At 43.3% G+C, this 18,708-nt stretch overlaps 1 protein-coding gene across 3 annotated transcripts in view; it reads left to right on the top strand.

Moving 5' to 3' along the window:
* LOC139267291 (cytosolic carboxypeptidase 2-like) overlaps positions 1 to 18,708 on the top strand; it is a 438,496-nt gene that overhangs the window by 3,660 nt on the left and 416,128 nt on the right. The gene's annotated exons all lie outside the window — the stretch shown is intronic.

Raw genomic sequence — 18,708 nt, 5'->3', positions numbered from 1 at the left:
TAACAGACAGGAAACAATTGGTTGGACATTGACATTAAAGATTAGAATATAGTTTATAGCCTGTTTGATTTAGAATAGTTGAGAAGAAGAATTCTTTTTGGCTGAGAATTACCTTCAAACCTGCAACAAATATTTAGTTTGTAGCATCATTAGCAATAATTATTTTTGAGTCCAAGATCAGATTAGCCATGATCTTATTGAATGGTGGAGCAGGCTCAAGGCTGATAAAAATGATACATTTTTTAAAATCAAACCTACGATAAACCACTTGGCAACAATTCAGACGTATTAATAACCAAAGATGCACCGTTGTCTTGATTTTGTGCTGATGACTTGTTTTAATGTGATAAATATGTACTTCTCATTTATTACTAAGCTGTTCATTCAGCCCCCTAATTGTTCAACAATACAGAAATGTGCAAAATCCATGATCATATTTACTGCAGAACATGATGGCTCCTGTGCTGTTGGGAGCATGGAAACATCTGTAGAATGTAATTGGTCAGAGCTGAATAATGTAGGTGGTAATGTTAGATTAATATCCAGAGTTCCTTGAGGTAAGGGAGAGAAAGCGAGTTTTGTTAATGGCTAGTCACTTCTCTCAAGAGTTTGAGAAGATTGGATAAAATTCACAATTGGGAAAATTGTACATAGACTGTGGAGAGAATGAGATTGGTTGGCTGAATTAAAAACAGAAACTGCTGGAAATACTCAGCAGGTCAGGCAGCATCTGTGGAGAGAGAAACAGAGTTAACATTTCAGGTCGATGACCTTTTGTCAGGTTGGCTGGCTGAAGGATTTTTTTGTTTCATTCTCTCTTGCGTTCTTACATAGCAATGATAAAAAGAAAAAAAAAGTTTCAGTTTCTAATTTTATCATGCCTCATAAATGCTGGAAAACAGACTGCCCTGCTGGCTTAGTAGGTAAATATGGAACTGAGCTATGCAGTCAGGTTCAGTCCTGATCTGTGAGGAGTTACTTGACCTCAGCTGGAGCACTGGTGGAGGACTGCTACAATTGGCTACAGCGGGGAAACGTTAGTCAAGATTCCCACCATTGAATCTTGTTGGAAAATGTATGTGTGCCTCCATTTTCCAAAGTATATCCACAATGTCATAGATCGAATCCTCAGTCACACCAAAGCCTATACTCCCATCCCCTTCGAGATACATCCGCTGCCTCTGTCCCAAAGGACTGCCGATGGACACCGAGAGACCAGGCAGTACTTTGCCAGACAGATTCCACTAAAAGTGATGGCAGTACCGCCCGGCGGCAAAATAACAGCTTATGCCGTCAATCTGGAACAGCAGCGGGCGGGAGCTCTCAATCTCGGCAGCAAAGGCTCTTGCCACCCAAGTGCCGCCAAGGATGGAGTTGGGCCCAGGGAGAATGGAAGACCTGAAAATAAAAATCATTAGAAAGAAAAAAAGACACCTAAACACCTTCAGGGGACCCCATCCAGATATGTCGCTGTGAATTAAAAAAAAAAGATGTTCACTAACCTTTTATTGCAGGTCTTTGTACTTACCATTGGGGTTAGACCTGCCTCCACGCAGCGGTCCTTTCCCCTGCTGGCGCCAACTCCCGCCGATTCCCACCCGCACCAATCTGGCAGCTCGGCGGGCGGGAGGTCACTTACGCTACTTGGCCGTCGGCAGCTGAAAGCGGGCGGTTCCCAGCGGTACTCCCCTCCCGCCCACTCCAGCCCAAGTGGAAACTGGCACAGAGGAGAGACCGGAGGCAAAACTCAGCAGCAGTCGGCGGCAGTGGGTGGTAAGGCCACCAATATCGGGGCCATTGACTTTAAGGTTCTCATCGTCAACTTCAAATCCCTCCATGGTCACCCTAGCTCAACAATCACCTTCAGTTATTCAGTTATTCCTGCAGACACCCTCCACTGTACTAATATTAGTCCTGCAACATCCTCTGACATGTATCTAACACGAGGAGAATTAAAATTATTGTTTGGATGTTGGACAAGGACGCACACTGTCCACAGCAACAAAAACAGCAACTTGCATTTAACTAACTCCTGTAATGTAATATAAAGACTTCACGGAGGTGAAACTGGACACTGAACAATAGTAAGAGCAGGTATAAGAGATGTGATCATGATGAGGTCAATGAGATACATGTCAATGATGTGGCTTTTGAAAGGGGGGAAGATTGGTAGCAGATGAGGCTTTTAGAGACAGCATTCCAGAATGTGGGACAAGATGGCCACAGGCTCTAGGATTGAAAGTGGAGCGAAGGGTGAGGGATAAAAAAAAGAGCAGAATCAGAAGAGCAGAGTGCATGCATCAGCAAGTATAACTGGAAGGTTTGCAGTAATGGTGAGCGATGAGACTGTTGGGGGATTTGTAGAAGGGGACAAGGAATTCAACTCCAATGGGTTGGGAGATCGGCAACTAGGAGAACGTGGTGCAGACAGAGGTTATAAATTGTAGGACTTTAGTGTAAGATTGGATTACTATACATAATGATGAAGAATGACTAACTGGGCAAAGCAGAATTGTATGTTGAATTAGTTCTTTTCCTCAAGATGGGCTGGGAAATATTAAAGGGATAGTCTTGGCAAAGTCCTGGCCTGAGAATTACCAGCTTTCAGTTGCTCTGTGCTAATGTGCTAGCTATATTACATTCAGAAAGCCCAGACATGCCTTGGCAAAAGCATGTGTCATGATTTACCTTGTCTTTCTTCGTCAGATCATTAAATTTCTTACAGGACTGACGTGCTCTGTTGGAATTGGAAAAACTGACAGTAACCCAGTCTCAAACCTATATTTCCTTTGAGCACAGCTCCCTGTTGGAAGCACAAGAGAGCTAATTTATCCTAGTACAACAAGTGTAGTCTGACTAGTGCATTGTAAAGCCTAGCAAAAATTCTATGGAGTTATATTCTACTTTTCTTCCTACAGAACCTAACATAAGAACATAAGAACATAAGAAATAGGAACAGGAGTAGGCCATATGGCCCCTCGAGCCTGCTCCACCATTCAATAAGATCATGGCTGATCTGATCATGGACTCAGCTCCACCACCCTGCCCGCTCCCCATAACCCCTTATCCCTTTATCATTTAAGAAACTGTCTATTTCTGTCTTAAATTTATTCAATGTCCCAGCTTCCACAGCTCTCTGAGGCAGCGAATTCCACAGATTTACAACCCTCTGAGAAAAGAAATTTCTCCTCCTATCAGTTTTAAATGGGTGGCCCCTTATTCTAAGATTATGCCCCCTAGTTCTAGTCTCCCCTATCAGTGGAAACATCCTCTCTGCATCCACCTTATCAAGGCCCATCACAATCTTATACGTTTCGATAAGATTACCTCTCATTCTTCTGAATTCCAATGAGTAGAAGCCCAATCTACTCAACCTTTCCTCATAAGTCAACCCCCTCATCTCCAGAATCAACTTAGTGAACCTGCTCTGAACTGCCTCCAAAGCAAGTATATCCTTTCATAAATATGGAAACCAAAACTGCACGCAATATCCCAGGTGTGGTCTCACCAATACCCTGTATAGCTATAGCAAGACTTCCCTGCTTTTATACTCCACCCCCTTTGAAATAAAGGCCAAGATACAATTGGCCTTCCTGATCACTTTCTGTACCTGCATACTATCTTTTTGTGTTTCATGCACAAGTACCCCCAGGTCCTACAGTACTGTGGCACTTTGCAATCTTTCTCCATTTAAATAATAACTTGCCCTTTGATTTTTTTTCTGCCAAAGTGCATGACCTCACACTTTCCAACATTATACTCCATCTGCCAAATTTTTGCCCACTCACTTAGCCTGTCTATGTCCTTTTGCGGATTTTTTGTGTCCTCATCACACATTGCTTTTCCTCCCATCTTTGCATTGTCAGCAAACTTGGCTACGTTACACTCAGTCCCTTCTTCCAAGTCGTTAATAGAGATTGTAAAGATTGTGGGGTCCCAGCATTGATCCCTGCGGCACCCCACTAGTTACTGGTTGCTAACCAGAGAATAAACCATTTATTCCAACTCTCTGTTTTCTGTTAGTTGGCCAATCCTCTATCCAACCCCGTGAACTTTTATCTTGTGCAGTAACCTTTTATGTGGCACCTTGTCAAATGCCCTCTGGATGTCCAAATACACCACATCCACTGATTCCCCTTTATCTACCCTGTTCGTTACATCCTCAAAGAATTCCAACAAATTTGTCAAACATGACTTCCCCTTCATAAATCCATGCTGACTCTGCCTGACTGAATTTTGCTTTTCCAAATGTCCTGCTACTGCATCTTTAATAATGGACTCCAACATTTTCCCAACCACGGATGTTAGGCTAACTGGTCTATAGTTTCTTGCTTTTTGTCTGCCTCCTTTTTTAAATAGGGGTGTCACATTTGCAGTTTTCCAATCTGCTGAGACCTCCCGAGAATCCAGGGAATTTTAGTAAATTACAACCAATGCATCCACAATCCCTGCCACTACTTCTCTTAAAACCCTAGGATGCAAGCCATCAGGTTAACTCTTTTATTAACTCTTTTATTTGCTTTAGCATACTGCCTAGCCACTGAAAGTGATGTGCCTATTGTTACTCCCAGGTCCCATTCTAAATTAATTGCTTTCATTATAAATTGATGTCCTACAATTCTGCCCATTGTCTCGCAGAAGAGATTTACTAAGGAGAGATCAGTAATAAGAAGATTTACTTTCAAGGACTCATTAGAGAAATTGGAGTTCTTTTAATTAAAAAGAAATGGTTAATGTCATGTATCTCATATTACTGTATATAAATGTATCTTACCATGCTATACATGACTGTAACTGGATATGACCTGTAACAATAAGCATACCTTACCACCAGGGGTGCACTTGCAGGAGACACTCCATACCTGTCCCACCTTGGTGTATAAAGGGAGGTCTCAGGCAAGTGCAGCACTGGAGAGCTGGAATTAAAGGTACAGGTCCTGAGTAACCTTAACTTCAGCATGTGTCTCATGTAAGTCAGTACATTAGAGTCAGGACTTAACAGTTAACAGGAGATCTTGTTTGGTAAATAGGAAAAACAATTTCCAATGACCGCTGATTTGGTAAATAGAGGGCATAAGTTTAAGACTATTACCAAAAAAATGGAGGGAAGCTAAGGAGGGTTTTTTTTTTACAAAGAACATTGAAATTATCTACCAGAAACAATGATGGAAGAATTTAAAAGTGAAGTGGATAAACATTTGGAAATAAACAGTAAAAGGGATGGGAATAGGGCAAGGTAATGGAATTAAATTGTTAGCTCTTTCGCAAAACTGGAGCCAGGATGATGAACCAATAGATTACCTCCTGTGCTGTCATATTCTATGGTCTGGAAATTCCTTGAGCCCCACTCTGCCCATGTAAATCCAATACATTAACCGGTCTTTCTCCTCTTTTAGAGGTTGATCGACTTACTATGTATTTGAAATATTTTCTGTTTAAAACATTTTAAAACATGGGGCTAAAATTTCCTGTTGCCGGTAATAGTGGACAAAAGTTTAACAGTTTGAATAATTCCTAAATAAATGGTTTACTGCTTCCATTAAAATAGCAGACAGGACAAATATCTTATACCGTTTTAATCACTTAAAGAAGAACTTGACTTATTATAGAATCATAGAATCATAGAATCATTAATCATAGAATCGTAGAATGGTTACAGCACGGAAGAAGGCCATTCAGCCCGTTGAACCCATGCCGGCTCTTTGCAAGAGCACCTCAGCTGGTCCAACTCCTCCGCCCTTTCCCGTAGCCCGGCAAATTTCTTTCTTTCAGGTACTTATCCAACTCCCTTTTGAAAGCTGTGATTGAGTCTGCCTCCACCACCCTCCCGAACAGTGAATTCCAGACCCTAACCACTCGCTGCGTAAAAAGGTTTTTTCTTATGTCGCCTTTGGTGCTTTTGACAATCACCTTAAATATGTGTCCTCTGGTTCTCGACCCCTATGACAAAGGGAACAGTTTCTCTCTATCTACTCTGTCCAGAACCCTCATGATTTTGAATACCTCTATCAAATCTCCTCTTAAGCTTCTCTGCTCTAAGGAGAACAACACCAGCTTATCCAGTCTATCCACGTAACTGAAGTTCCTCATCCCTGTAATCATTCTCATAAATCTTTTCTTCACCCTCTCTAGGGCCTTCACATCCTTCCTAAAGTGCGGTGCCCAGAAGATGTTTTTGGTGGTGGGATCATAATGGAGGTGGAGGAAATGGTGGAGGATGAACTGTTCAATATAGAGGCTGGTGGGCTGGAAGTTGAGGACAATGTCAAGCCTATTGTACTTCTGGGAGGGAGAGGAAGGGTTGAGAGCAGAAGTGCAAGAAATGGCACAGTCACGGTTGAGGGCCCTGTCAACCATGGTGGTGGGAAATCTTCGGTTGAGGCAAAAGGAAGATATAGTGAAAGCACTAGTATGGAAGGTGGCATCGTCAGAGAAAATGTGATGGAGACAGAGAAAATGGGAGAATGGAATAATGTCCTTACAGGAAGCAGGGTTGGAGGAAGTGTAGTCAAGGTAGCTGTGGGTATCAGTGGATATAGTGGATATTGGTCGATAGCCTATCCCCAGAAATGTCCTAGAGGGAGTGTTTGCTAGTGCTGTTGGGGAGGATTTAAACTAATATGGCAGGGGGATGGGAACCAATGCAGGGAGACAGAGGGAAACAAAAAGGAGGCAAAAGCAAAAGACAGAAAGGAGATGAGGAAAAGTGGAGGGCAGAGAAACCCAAGGCAAAGAACAAAAAGGGCCACTGTACAGCAAAATTCTAAAACGACAAAGAGTGTTAAAAAAACAAGCCTGAAGGCTTTGTTCTTAATGCAAGGAGTATCCGCAATAAGGGGGATGAATTAACTGTGCAAATAGATGTTAACAAATATGATGTGATTGGGATTACGGAGACGTGGCTCCAGGATGATCAGGGCTGGGAACTCAACATCCAGGGGTATTCAACATTCAGGAAAGATAGAATAAAAGGAAAAGGAGGTGGGGTAGCATTGCTGGTTAAGGAGGAAATTAAGGCAATAGTTCGGAAGGATAGTAGCTTGGATGATGTGGAATCTACATGGGTAGAGCTGCAGAATACCAAAGGGCAAAAAACGTTAGTGGGAGTTGTGTACGGACCTCCAAACAGTAGTAGTGATGTTGGGGAGGGCATCAAACATGAAATTAGGGGTGCGTGCAATAAAGGTGCAGCAGTTATAATGGGTGACTTTAATATGCACATAGATTGGGTTAACCAAACTGGAAGCAATACGGTGGAGGAGGATTTCCTGGAATGCATAAGGGATGGTTTTCTAGACCAATATGTTGAGGAACCAACTAGGGGGGAGGCCATCTTAGACTGGGTGTTGTGTAATGAGAGAGGATTAATTAGCAATCTCGTTGTGCGAGACCCCTTGAGGAAGAGTGACCATAATATGGTGGAATTCTGCATTAGGATGGAGAATGAAACAGTTAATTCAGAGACCATGGTCCAGAACTTAAAGAAGGGTAACTTTGAAGGAATGAGGCGTGAATTGGCTAGGATAGATTGGCGAATGATACTGAAGGGGTTGACTGTGGATGGGCAATGGCAGACATTTAGAGACTGCATGGATGAACTACAACAATTGTACATTCCTGTCTGGCGTAAAAATAAAAAAGGGAAGGTGGCTCAACCGTGGCTATCAAGGGAAATCAGGGATAGTATTAAAGCCAAGGAAGTGGCATACAAATTGGCCAGAAATAGCAGCGAACCCGGGGACTGGGAGAAATTTAGAACTCAGCAGAGGAGGACAAAGGGTTTGATTAGGGCAGGGAAAATGGAGTACAAGAAGAAGCTTGCAGGGAACATTAAGACGGATTGCAAAAGTTTCTATAGATATGTAAAGAGAAAAAGGTTAGTAAAGACAAACGTAGGTCCCCTGCAGTCAGAATCAAGGGAAGTCATAACGGGGAACAAAGAAATGGCGGACCATTTGAACAAGTACTTTGGTTCGGTGTTCACTGAGGAGGACACAAACAACCTTCCGGATATAAAAGGGGTCGGAGGGTCTGGTAAGGAGGAGGAACTGAGGGAAGTCCTTATTAGTCGGGAAATTGTGTTGGGGAAATTGATGGGATTTAAGGCCGATAAATCCCCAGGGCCTGATGGACTGCATCCCAGAGTACTTAAGGAGGTGGCCTTGGAAATAGTGGATGCATTGACAGTCATTTTCCAACATTCCATTGACTCTGGATCAGTTCCTATGGAGTGGAGGGTAGCCAATGTAACCCCACTTTTTAAAAAAGGAGGGAGAGAGATAACAGGGAATTATAGACCGGTCAGCCTGACATCGGTAGTGGGTAAAATGATGGAATCAATTATTAAGGATGTCATAGCAGTGCATTTGGAAAGAGGTGATATGATAGGTCCAAGTCAGCATGGATTTGTGAAAGGGAAATCATGCTTGACAAATCTTCTGGAATTTTTTGAGGATGTTTCCAGTAGAGTGGACAAGGGAGAACCAGTTGATGTGGTATATTTGGACTTTCAGAAGGCTTTCGACAAGGTCCCACACAAGAGATTAATGTGCAAAGTTAAAGCACATGGAATTGGGGGTAGTGTGCTGACATGGATTGAGAACTGGTTGTCAGACAGGAAGCAAAGAGTAGGAGTAAATGGGGACTTTTCAGAATGGCAGGCAGTGACTAGTGGGGTACCGCAAGGTTCTGTGCTGGGGCCCCAGCTGTTTACACTGTATATTAATGATTTAGACGAGGGGATTAAATGTAGTATCTCCAAATTTGCGGATGACACTAAGTTGGGTGGCAGTGTGAGCTGCGAGGAGGATGCTATGAGGCTGCAGAGCGACTTGGATAGGTTAGGTGAGTGGGCAAATGCATGGCAGATGAAGTATAATGTGAATAAATGTGAGGTTATCCACTTTGGTGGTAAAAACAGAGAGACAGACTATTATCTGAATGGTGAAAGATTAGGAAAAGGGGAGGTGCAACGAGACCTGGGTGTCATGGTACATCAGTCATTGAAGGTTGGCATGCAGGTACAGCAGGCGGTTAAGAAAGCAAATGGCATGTTGGCCTTCATAGCGAGGGGATTTGAGTACAGGGGCAGGGAGATGTTGCTACAGTTGTACAGGGCCTTGGTGAGGCCACACCTGGAGTATTGTGTACAGTTTTGGTCTCCTAACCTGAGGAAGGACATTCTTGCTATTGAGGGAGTGCAGCGAAGGTTCACCAGACTGATTCCTGGCATGGCGAGACTGATCTATCAAGAAAGACTGGATCAACTGGGCTTGTCTTCACTGGAGTTCAGAAGAATGAGAGGGGACCTCATAGAAACGTTTAAAATTCTGACGGGGTTAGACAGGTTAGATGCAGGAAGAATGTTCCCAATGTTGGGGAAGTCCAGAACCAGGGGACACAGTCTAAGGATAAGGGGTAAGCCATTTAGGACCGAGATGAGGAGGAATTTCTTCACCCAGAGAGTGGTGAACCTGTGGAATTCTCTACCACAGAAAGTTGTTGAGGCCAATTCACTAAATATATTCAAAAAGGAGTTAGATGAAGTCCTTACTACTAGGGGAATCAAGGGGTATGGTGAGAAAGCAGGAATGGGGTACTGAAGTTGCATGTTCAGCCATGAACTCATTGAATGGCGGTGCAGGCTAGAAGGGCCGAATGGCCTACTCCTGCACCTATTTTCTATGTTTCTATGTTTCTATGAGACAGAGAAATCAAGGAAGGGAAGGGAAGAGTCAGAGCTGGACCATGTTAAGATGAGGGAAGGATGGAAATTGGAAACAAAGTTGATTAATTTTCCAGTTCAGGGTGAGAGCAGGAAATAGCATAGATACAGTCATCAATGTACTGAAAAAAGTGGTGAATGAGGGGACCTGAGTAAGACTGGCACAAAGAATGTTCCACATATCCCACAAAAAGGCAGCCACAGCTAGCGCCCATATGGTTTCCCATAGCAACACCTTTTATTTGGAGGAAGTGAGTGAAGTCAAAGGAGAAGTTGTTCAATGTGAGTTCAAGTTCAGCCAGGTGGAGGAGGATGGCAGGGGATGGGGACTGGTTGGGCCACCATTCAATGAAGAAGTGGAGATCCCTCAGGTCATCCTGTTGGGGATGGAGATGTGGAGGGATTGGATGTTCATGGTGAAAAGCAGACGGTTAGGGCCAGGTAACTGAAAACAGTTAACGTGGTGGAGGGCGTAAGAAGAATTGCAGATGTAGGTGGGAAGAGACCTGACAAGGGGAGAAAGAAATAATCGAGATCTGTTGGGCAAATAGAAGCTGAAACGATGAATCTATCAGGGCAGTCCTATTTGTGGAGCTTGGGATCGAGGTAGAAGCGGGCTGTGTGGGGTTTGGGGGATTATGAGGTTGGAGGCCGTGGAGGTAAGATCTCCATAGGAGATGAGATCATTGATAGTCTTGGAAATGATGGTTTGCTGTTCGGTGGTGGAGTCATGACCCCAAATTGAGCTTTCGACCACATATCCGCAGCATAACTAAGTCTGCCTATTTCCACCTCCATAACATTACCTGTCTCCGCACTTGCCTCAGCTAATCCATTGCTGAAGCCCTCATCCATGCCTTTGTTACCTCTAGACTTGACGATTCCAACGCACTCCTGGCTGGCCTCCCACATCCTACCCTACATAAACTAGAGGTAATGCAAAACTCGGCTGCCCGTGTCCTAACTCGCACCAAGTCCCGGTCATCCATCACCCCTGTGCTTAGAATGGTTACAGCACAGAAGGAGGCCATTTGGCCCGTCGAGCCTGTGCCGGCTCTCTGCAAGAGCACCTCAGCCATTCCCACTCCCCCGCCCTTTCCCTGAAGCTCAGCAAATGTTTTTTTCCTTCAGGTACGTATCCAACTCTCTTTTGAAAGCCACGATTGAGTCTGCCTCCACCACCCTCTCAGGCAGCGCATTCCAGATCCTAACATGAGGTCATTCTTTTTCCTGTGGACATTATTTGTGGAGAAATTTGATTGGCAGCCCTTAAGAGATTATATAGGGCTGAATTTCCGAGTCCCGTTTTCCGCCCCTGAGCGGTGGCAATGGAGGGGATGAGGTGTTCTGGGCGGGCAGGCAGCCTCCAGTGCCCCACGGCGATCCTCGGGTCCAGTTTAGTGGTGGCCCGGAGCAGCACATAGAAACATAGAAACATAGAAAATAGCTGCAGGAGTAGGCCACCCCGAGCCTGCACCACCAACCAACAAGACCATGGCCGATCATGCAACCTCAGTACCCTACTCCCGCCCTCCCTCCACACCCCCCGATCCCCCCAGTCACAAGGGCCACATCCAACTCCTTCTCGAATGCATCCAACAAACTGACCCCAATAACCCTCTGCGGCAGAGAACTCCAAAGGCTAACAACTCCCCGAATGAAGAAGTCTCTCCCCATCCCGGTCCCAAATGGCCCATCCCCCATCCTCAGACCGTGACCCCTGACTCTGGGCCTCCCCAACATCGGGAACACTCCTCCCGCACCCAACCTGTCCAGTCCCGTCAGAAATTTACACGTTTCTATGAGATCCCCTCTCATCCTTCTAAACTCCAGTGAATACAGGCCCAGTTGATCCAGTCTCTCCTCATATGTCAGTCCTGCCATCCCTGGATTGGATCCCAGTTAAGCAATGCCTCGATTTCAAACTTAGCATCCTTGTTTTCAAATCCCTTCATGGCCTTGCCCCTCCCTACCTCTGTAATCTCCTTCAGCCCCACAACCCCCCCAAGTTTTTTGCGCTCCTCTAATTCTGCCCTCTTGAGCATCCCTGATTATAATCGCTCAACCATTAGTAGCCATGCCTTCTGTTGCCAAGTCTAAACTTCACCACCTCTCTTTCCTCCTTCAAGACGCTCCTTAAAACCTACCTCTTTGACCAAGCTTTTGGTCACTTGCCCCAATTTCTCCTTATGTGGCTCAGTGTCAAATTTTTTGTCTAATAATACTCCTGTGAAGCACCTTGGGACGTTTCACTATATTAAAGGTGCTATATAAATACAAGTTGTTGTTGTTGATGTCATGATCCAGGGGAAGATAGGAGGAGGTGTCAGAGAGCTAGCATTCAGCCTCTACAAGGTAGAGGTCAGTTCATCAAACAACAACAGTGCCACCCTTGTCAACCGGTTTAATGATAATGTTAAGGTTCGATCTGATAGAACAGAGTGCTGCAATTTCAGAGGGAAGTAGGTTAGAGTGAGGGAGTGGAGCAGAGAAATTGAGATGGCCGAAGTCACAGCAGCAGTTCCCAATGTAAAGATCTAGAGAGGGTAAGAGGCCAGAGAGAGGGGTCTAGGTGGAACGAGAATTCCGAATATGGGAGAAAGGGTCTGCTGTGCGGGGGGAAGACTCCGGGCCAAAGAAGTGCGCGCGGAGGCGAAGGTGACAGAAGAAGAGCTCGTTGTCATGCCAAGCTCGAAATTCATTGAGGTAGGGTGTAAGGGGATGAAGCTGAGGCCTTTGCTGAGGACTCATCGTTCGGGGTCAGAGAGGGGAGGGGATAGTGAAAACTCGGCAAGGGTTGAAATTGGAAGAAGGAATGGGGTCAGTGAAAAGTGAAGAGGGGCGTTGGTATCCAAGAGGTGTTGAAGTTTGCTATCTTTGACACCTGAAAGAAGAAAAATGTTAAAGCACAGAATGAGGCGAAGGAAGAAATGTTACTGTGGACCAGGACAGTGATTTTGGTTGAGAAATAAATATTGGCCAGGATACTGGTAGAACTTTTCTGCTCTTCTTCGAATAGTGACAAGAAATCTTTTACATCCATCTGAGAGGGCTGCCGGGACCTCGGTTTAATGTCGAATCCAAAAGTCAGTACTAACCAACAGTGAAGCACTAAATTGTGCGCTCAAGTCTCTGGACTGGGACTTGACCCATGACCTCTCTGATTCAGAGTTGAGATTACCAGCACTGGACTAAGGTTGACACTTAATAAAACAGAAGGTGCTGCCTGTTAATTATTGTTAGCTATTGGATTTATCCTATGTCTACATAGGTTCTCAACACTAGTTGTGTGAAAAAAAACCTTGAGACCTCATCGTCAGTTCAAAACCATCAAATTAATTAATTTAACAAAATACAAATAAGTAACAATCATATAATTTAATTATATATTTTAGTAGAAATCCTTCCATGTAAATCTTTGATTGGAAAAATCTTTGATTGCTTAACAACAATAAATACTAAGCTAACCCTTTGTAAATGTTTAAAAATATTACGCAGTGGGTCTTTTCTTCTTTAATTTCTTATTACTGTACTTATCAGCTAAAAGGAAGGAACAAACTAAACACTAATGAGACTCCATGGATGAATAAAGCCATAAGGGAACAATTGAGGGTAAGGAAAGAGGCATACATTAAGTACATAGGCAGCAGGGGAGTGCATGATAAGGGAGAATATGAAGAGATTAGGAGAGAAGTCCAAAAAACAATTAGGAAGCCAAAGAGGAAATATGAAATTAAATTATCAAGGAACATAAAACAAAATAGAAACTATTTCACAGCCACGTGAATAAAAAAAGGAAGGATGGGATGGGAATATGGCCATTAAGGAATAGACAGGAGATATCACAGGTAACAATAGAGAAATGGCAGAAATGTTAAATAATTATTTTGCTTCAGTATTTACCAGGGAGATATAACAGGTGGGCATGACATTGGATGATGAGATTAGTAATGAGATAAATGCATTTAAAATAAAAAGAGGGGATACATTAAATAAACTAATCAAACTCAAAGAGCATAAAACTGCATGTCCGGATGGATTGCACCTATGCATTTTAAATAAATCTAAGGAAGACATAGTGGAGGTATTACTACACATATTTAATAATTTGTTAAAAAAGTTGTAAATAAGAACATAAGGACATGAAGAAATAGGAGCAGGAGTAGGCCATTTGGCCCTTCGAGCCTGCCCCGTCATTCAATAAGATCATGGCTGATCTGGTCTTAGGCTCAACTCCACTTCCCTGCCCGCTCCCCACAACCCTTCATTCCCTTATCATTCAAAAATCTGTCTATCTCCACCTTAAATATCTTAAATGACCCCCCCTCCACAGCTCTCTGGGGCAGAGAAGAAATTCCTCCTCATCTCAGTTTTAAATGGGCGACCCCTTATTCTGAAACTATGCCCCCTAGTTCTAGATTCCCCCATGAGGGGAAACATCCTCTCTGCATCTACCTTGTCGAGCCCCCTCAGTATCTTATATGTTTCAATAAGATCACCTGTCATTCTTCTAAACTCCAATGAGTATAGGCCCAACCTACTCAACCTTTCCTCATAAGACAACCCCTTCATCTCAGGAATCAACCTAGTGAACCTTCTCTGAACAGCCTCCAATGCAAGTATATCCTTCCTTAAATTAGGAGCCCAAAACTGTACACAGTACTCCAGGTATGGCCTCATCAATACCCTGTACAGTTGTAGCAAGACTTCTCTGCTTTTATACTCCATCCCCTTTGCAATAACGGCCAACATTCCATTTGCCTTCCTGATTACCTGCTGTACTTGCATACTAACTTTTTGTGTTTCATGCACAAAAACCCCCAAGTCCTTCTGTACTGCAGCCTTTTGTAATTTATTTCCATTTAAATAATAATTTGCTTTTTTATTTTTCCTGCCAAAGTGGAGAACCTCACACTTTCCCACAGTGTAGTGCCAGAGGACTGGTGGATAGCTAATGTAATACCTATATTTAACAAGGGGGATAGAACATGTCCAGGGAATTATAGACCAGTCAGCTAAACATCGTTGGTAGGAAAGTTAATGGAATCCTTACTAAAGAAGAAAATAGAAGAAGAACATCTAGAAACCAAAAATATAGTAATGAATAGTCAGCATGGATTTCAAAAGGCAAAGTCTTGCTTGACCAACCTCATTGAATGTTTGGAAGAGGTAACAGAGAGGATAGACAATAGAAATGCAGTAGATGTAATTTATCTAGATTTTGAAAAGGCCTTCGATAAGGTACCCCACAATAGAATGATGAACAAGGTCAGAGAATGCAGAATCAGGGGTCAAGTAGCAGAATAGATAGCTATTTGGCTTCAAGACAGAAAGCAGAGAGTAGGGGTAAAAGGTAGCTATTCACAATGGCAGATGGTGGGTAGTTTTCCACAAGGATCAATGTTGGGACCACTGTTGTTCACAATTTATATTAACGATTTAGACGTTGGAATCAAAAACACATTTCTAAATTTGCAGATGACACCAAATTGGGGGAGATAGTCAAAACTGAGGAAAACTACAACAAATTACAGGAGGACATTAATAAACTTGCAGAATGGGCAAATGAAGTTCAAATTGGCAAATTAAGTTCAACACAGATAAATGTGAGGCATCACATTTTGGTAGGAAGAATAGGGAGGTCACTTATTACTTGGAGGGTGCGATTGTCAGTTGGGTAGAGAAACAAAGGGATCTTGGCGTACAAATACACAAATCACTAAAAGTAGCGACACAGGTTCGCAAGGCCATTAAAAAAAGCAAACCAAGCACTCGGAGGTCGAAATTCGGTCCCGCCGTTTTTGAGGCGATGACATCGGCTGAGTGCTGATTTTAACACCAGCCATCTCAAACTGTAAAATTTAGTTTTGCCGCCCAAAGATGAGAGAGCAGCGCTAAAAGTGGCATCACACACTCATCCTCGGGCAGCAACAGAGCGGCATCTCAGGAGGCCTACTGAATTTTCCGACGGTAGGCTGCAGGCATGCGAGAAGATAAAAGTGAAAAAAAAAAGTTTCTGACAATTTCCGTCACCCACACTTCCCCACTAGTTCCATTAATACCTAACTGCTAAAAAAAATAAACATAACCACTTACCTTGATCTCGGGATGCTACCATCCTGGGATCCTCAATGTCCCACAGTGTGTATGGACGCCTGCCGGTAAGGCCACCGTACCTATCTAATTTCGTAGCGGCAGCAGAAAGGGGGCGTTGCATGCTCGATGATGTTACCACGCGGATGGCAGCTGAGCACTCAGTGGTACGTCTTGGCACCGCCCCCACCGCCCAAGTAAATTGTCTGAAGCCGAGGAACCCAGTCGCTGCCGACAGTAAGCATTTAGCCACCCATTAGCTATCCCTCTCCGGCGCTAACGCGTAAGAAACCGAATTTCGACCCCTGGGGTTTATTTCTAGAGGTATAGAATTGAAAAGTAGGGAAGTTATGCTAAACCTGTATCGAACCTTGGTTAGACCACACTTAGATAATCCGTAAAGTTCTAGTTTATAAAGGATATAAAGGCACTGGAGAGGGTGCAGAGAAGATTTACAAGGATGATACCAGAAATATGAGGGTATACATATCAGGAAAGGATGAACAGGTTGAGTCTCTTTTCTCTTAAAAAAGAAGGCAGCTGAGGGGTGACCTAATAGAGGTCTTTAAAATTATAAAAGGTTTTCATAGAGTGGATTCAAAGGGAATGGGCCTTAAATTGCGGTCGGAGGCTTCCTTCGTACGAATGCCTCTGACCCGAAAAAACTCTACAAATCTAACTGTTGGTCTTGTAGAAATGTAATATCCCGGTCGGAGGCCCAGATTCACTGCGCAGTGCAGGGAAGATGCCTTTCAGGTACATAAGTCCAAGCTGGAGTCATGTGGGCTTGGACAACCAATCACAATGCAGTATTCTCATTGATAATAATGGGATCTCCGTTTGTGCGAGTTCCCATTACTATCAATGAGAAAACCCCCTAAACACCCAAACACAACATAATAAATAAATAAAACACCTCACATATTTAAAATTAATTGAAATTAAATGTAATTAAATGTTTTAGAAAAAATATATACCTCTTTTGACATTTTTTGATACATTTTAATAGTGTTAAAAATAAACTTACTTTAATGGACAGGATTTTTACTATAAAAATGTGTATTTAAATTTAATTTTTATATGTTTTAAACTCTTACGCTGGTAAAAGTAAGCTATGTGCCTGGTATAACCAGGCGTAAAAGTTTGAAGGAGATTCGCTGGGCATGAGTTGGGCAACTAGCCCAATCTCTCCCGCACGAATGTCCTTCTCCCGGGGATGCCGCAATTTTAGCTCCATAGTTTCCACTTGTGGGGAAGAGCATAACTAGAGACCATCAATATAAGATAGTCATCAAGAAATCCAATAGGGAATTCAGAAGAAACTTATTTACCCAAGTAGTGGTGAGAATGTGGAACTCACTACCACAGGGAGTGGTTGAAGCAAATAGTATAGATGCATTTAAGTGGAGGCTAGATAAGCATATGAACGAGAGAGGAGTAGAGGGTTATGCTAATAGATTTAGATGAAGAAAGACAGGAGGAGGCTTGAGTGGAGTATAAATGCCGGCATGGACTGGTTGAGCTGAATGGCTTGTTTCTGTGCCGTATATCCTATGTAATGTAATCTCTGTAACTATGACCTGGATGTGTCAAACTGATTTTAAGATTTTCAAACTGCCTAGCTCCTTCTCTGAGAGATTATCAAAGTGACTCACAGATTCAAACAGATCCCAGAAAAGAATCACTGGGACATCCTGGACTTTGAACTATTGACCTCTCAAATTTAAAAAGGAACCATTAATAATCTATGTAAAGCACAGAAAATCATGGGAAGCCCCTGCACAAATTTCTGATATTCACTCTCAACAGATAAAGCTTTGAAGATGAAAATCTAGTCCAGTGTTATAGTTAACTAACATTTTTTCCCTTGTTCCTCCTCCACTCCTGAAGCTCGTGGCTCATGCTGAGGTACAGCCTACTTAAGGCTGTTTATGTGTGATCTAGGACAGGGTCAGTAAGCTCTTTCACCAAAGTGGGAGCACCACAATCAAGTCTAACCCTGTCCTCACTAACACATCCGTATATTTGTACTGTCAGCAAGGGTTACTTAATAGCAACCATGGCCACTCCAGATCTGGGAAATCCAGTCAATTTTAGCTCTCCATAGCCTGAGGGTGCTGCGGCAAATGGTAGTGCCCCATTGTCACTGCAGGTCAGTTAACAAGATTTCCAATTTGGTATGGTTCAGTGACACACAACATAGCGTATTTAACAGGACTTACATAAACAATTTATTGGTAAATGTCCAGCATAAATGATTAGAATGTGACAGTTTAATTAAAGGGGTAATTTTCTGGCTAGGCACTATTGGCAGGGACTCTCTCCTGCTGGCACTGCATATTGGAAATTCAGCCATTTGCTGCGCACAATTTTCCATCCATTCAAAACAGAGTTGGACACTTATCCCTTAAGTGTAAACATATTTTCAGTTACATGGGTGGATTTCTGGAAAAAATTAGTATCTGTTGGTAAACATATTTCACATTGCAGGACGCGCATTGTCTCCTGGAGTGCGAATCCACAAATTGATCCTATACTGGCACAAAGTACAGAGCTCTACTCACAGGCCAAGAAAAATGCAGTGTTGTCCAAAATAGGTCATCATCATAGGCAGCCCCTTGAAATCGAGGAAGACTTGCTTCCACTCTAAAAGTGAGTTCTCAGGTGACTGTACAGTCCAATATGGGAATTACAGTCTCTGTCACAGATGGGACAGACAGTCATTGAAGGAAAGCGTGGGTGGGGAGTCTGGTTTGCCGCACGTTCCTTCCACTGCCTGCGCTTGTTTTCTGCATGCTCTTGGCGACGAGACTCGAGGTGCTCAGCGCCCTCTCGGATGCTTTTCCTCCACTTAGGGCGGTCTCTGGCCAGGGATTCCCAGATGTCATGGA

The sequence above is a fragment of the Pristiophorus japonicus genome, chromosome 7, assembly GCF_044704955.1.
Source record: "Pristiophorus japonicus isolate sPriJap1 chromosome 7, sPriJap1.hap1, whole genome shotgun sequence".
NCBI classification, from domain to species: Eukaryota; Metazoa; Chordata; class Chondrichthyes; family Pristiophoridae; genus Pristiophorus; species Pristiophorus japonicus.
Note: the sequence above shows the minus strand (reverse complement) of the source record. Positions and strands in the feature narration are given on the sequence as shown.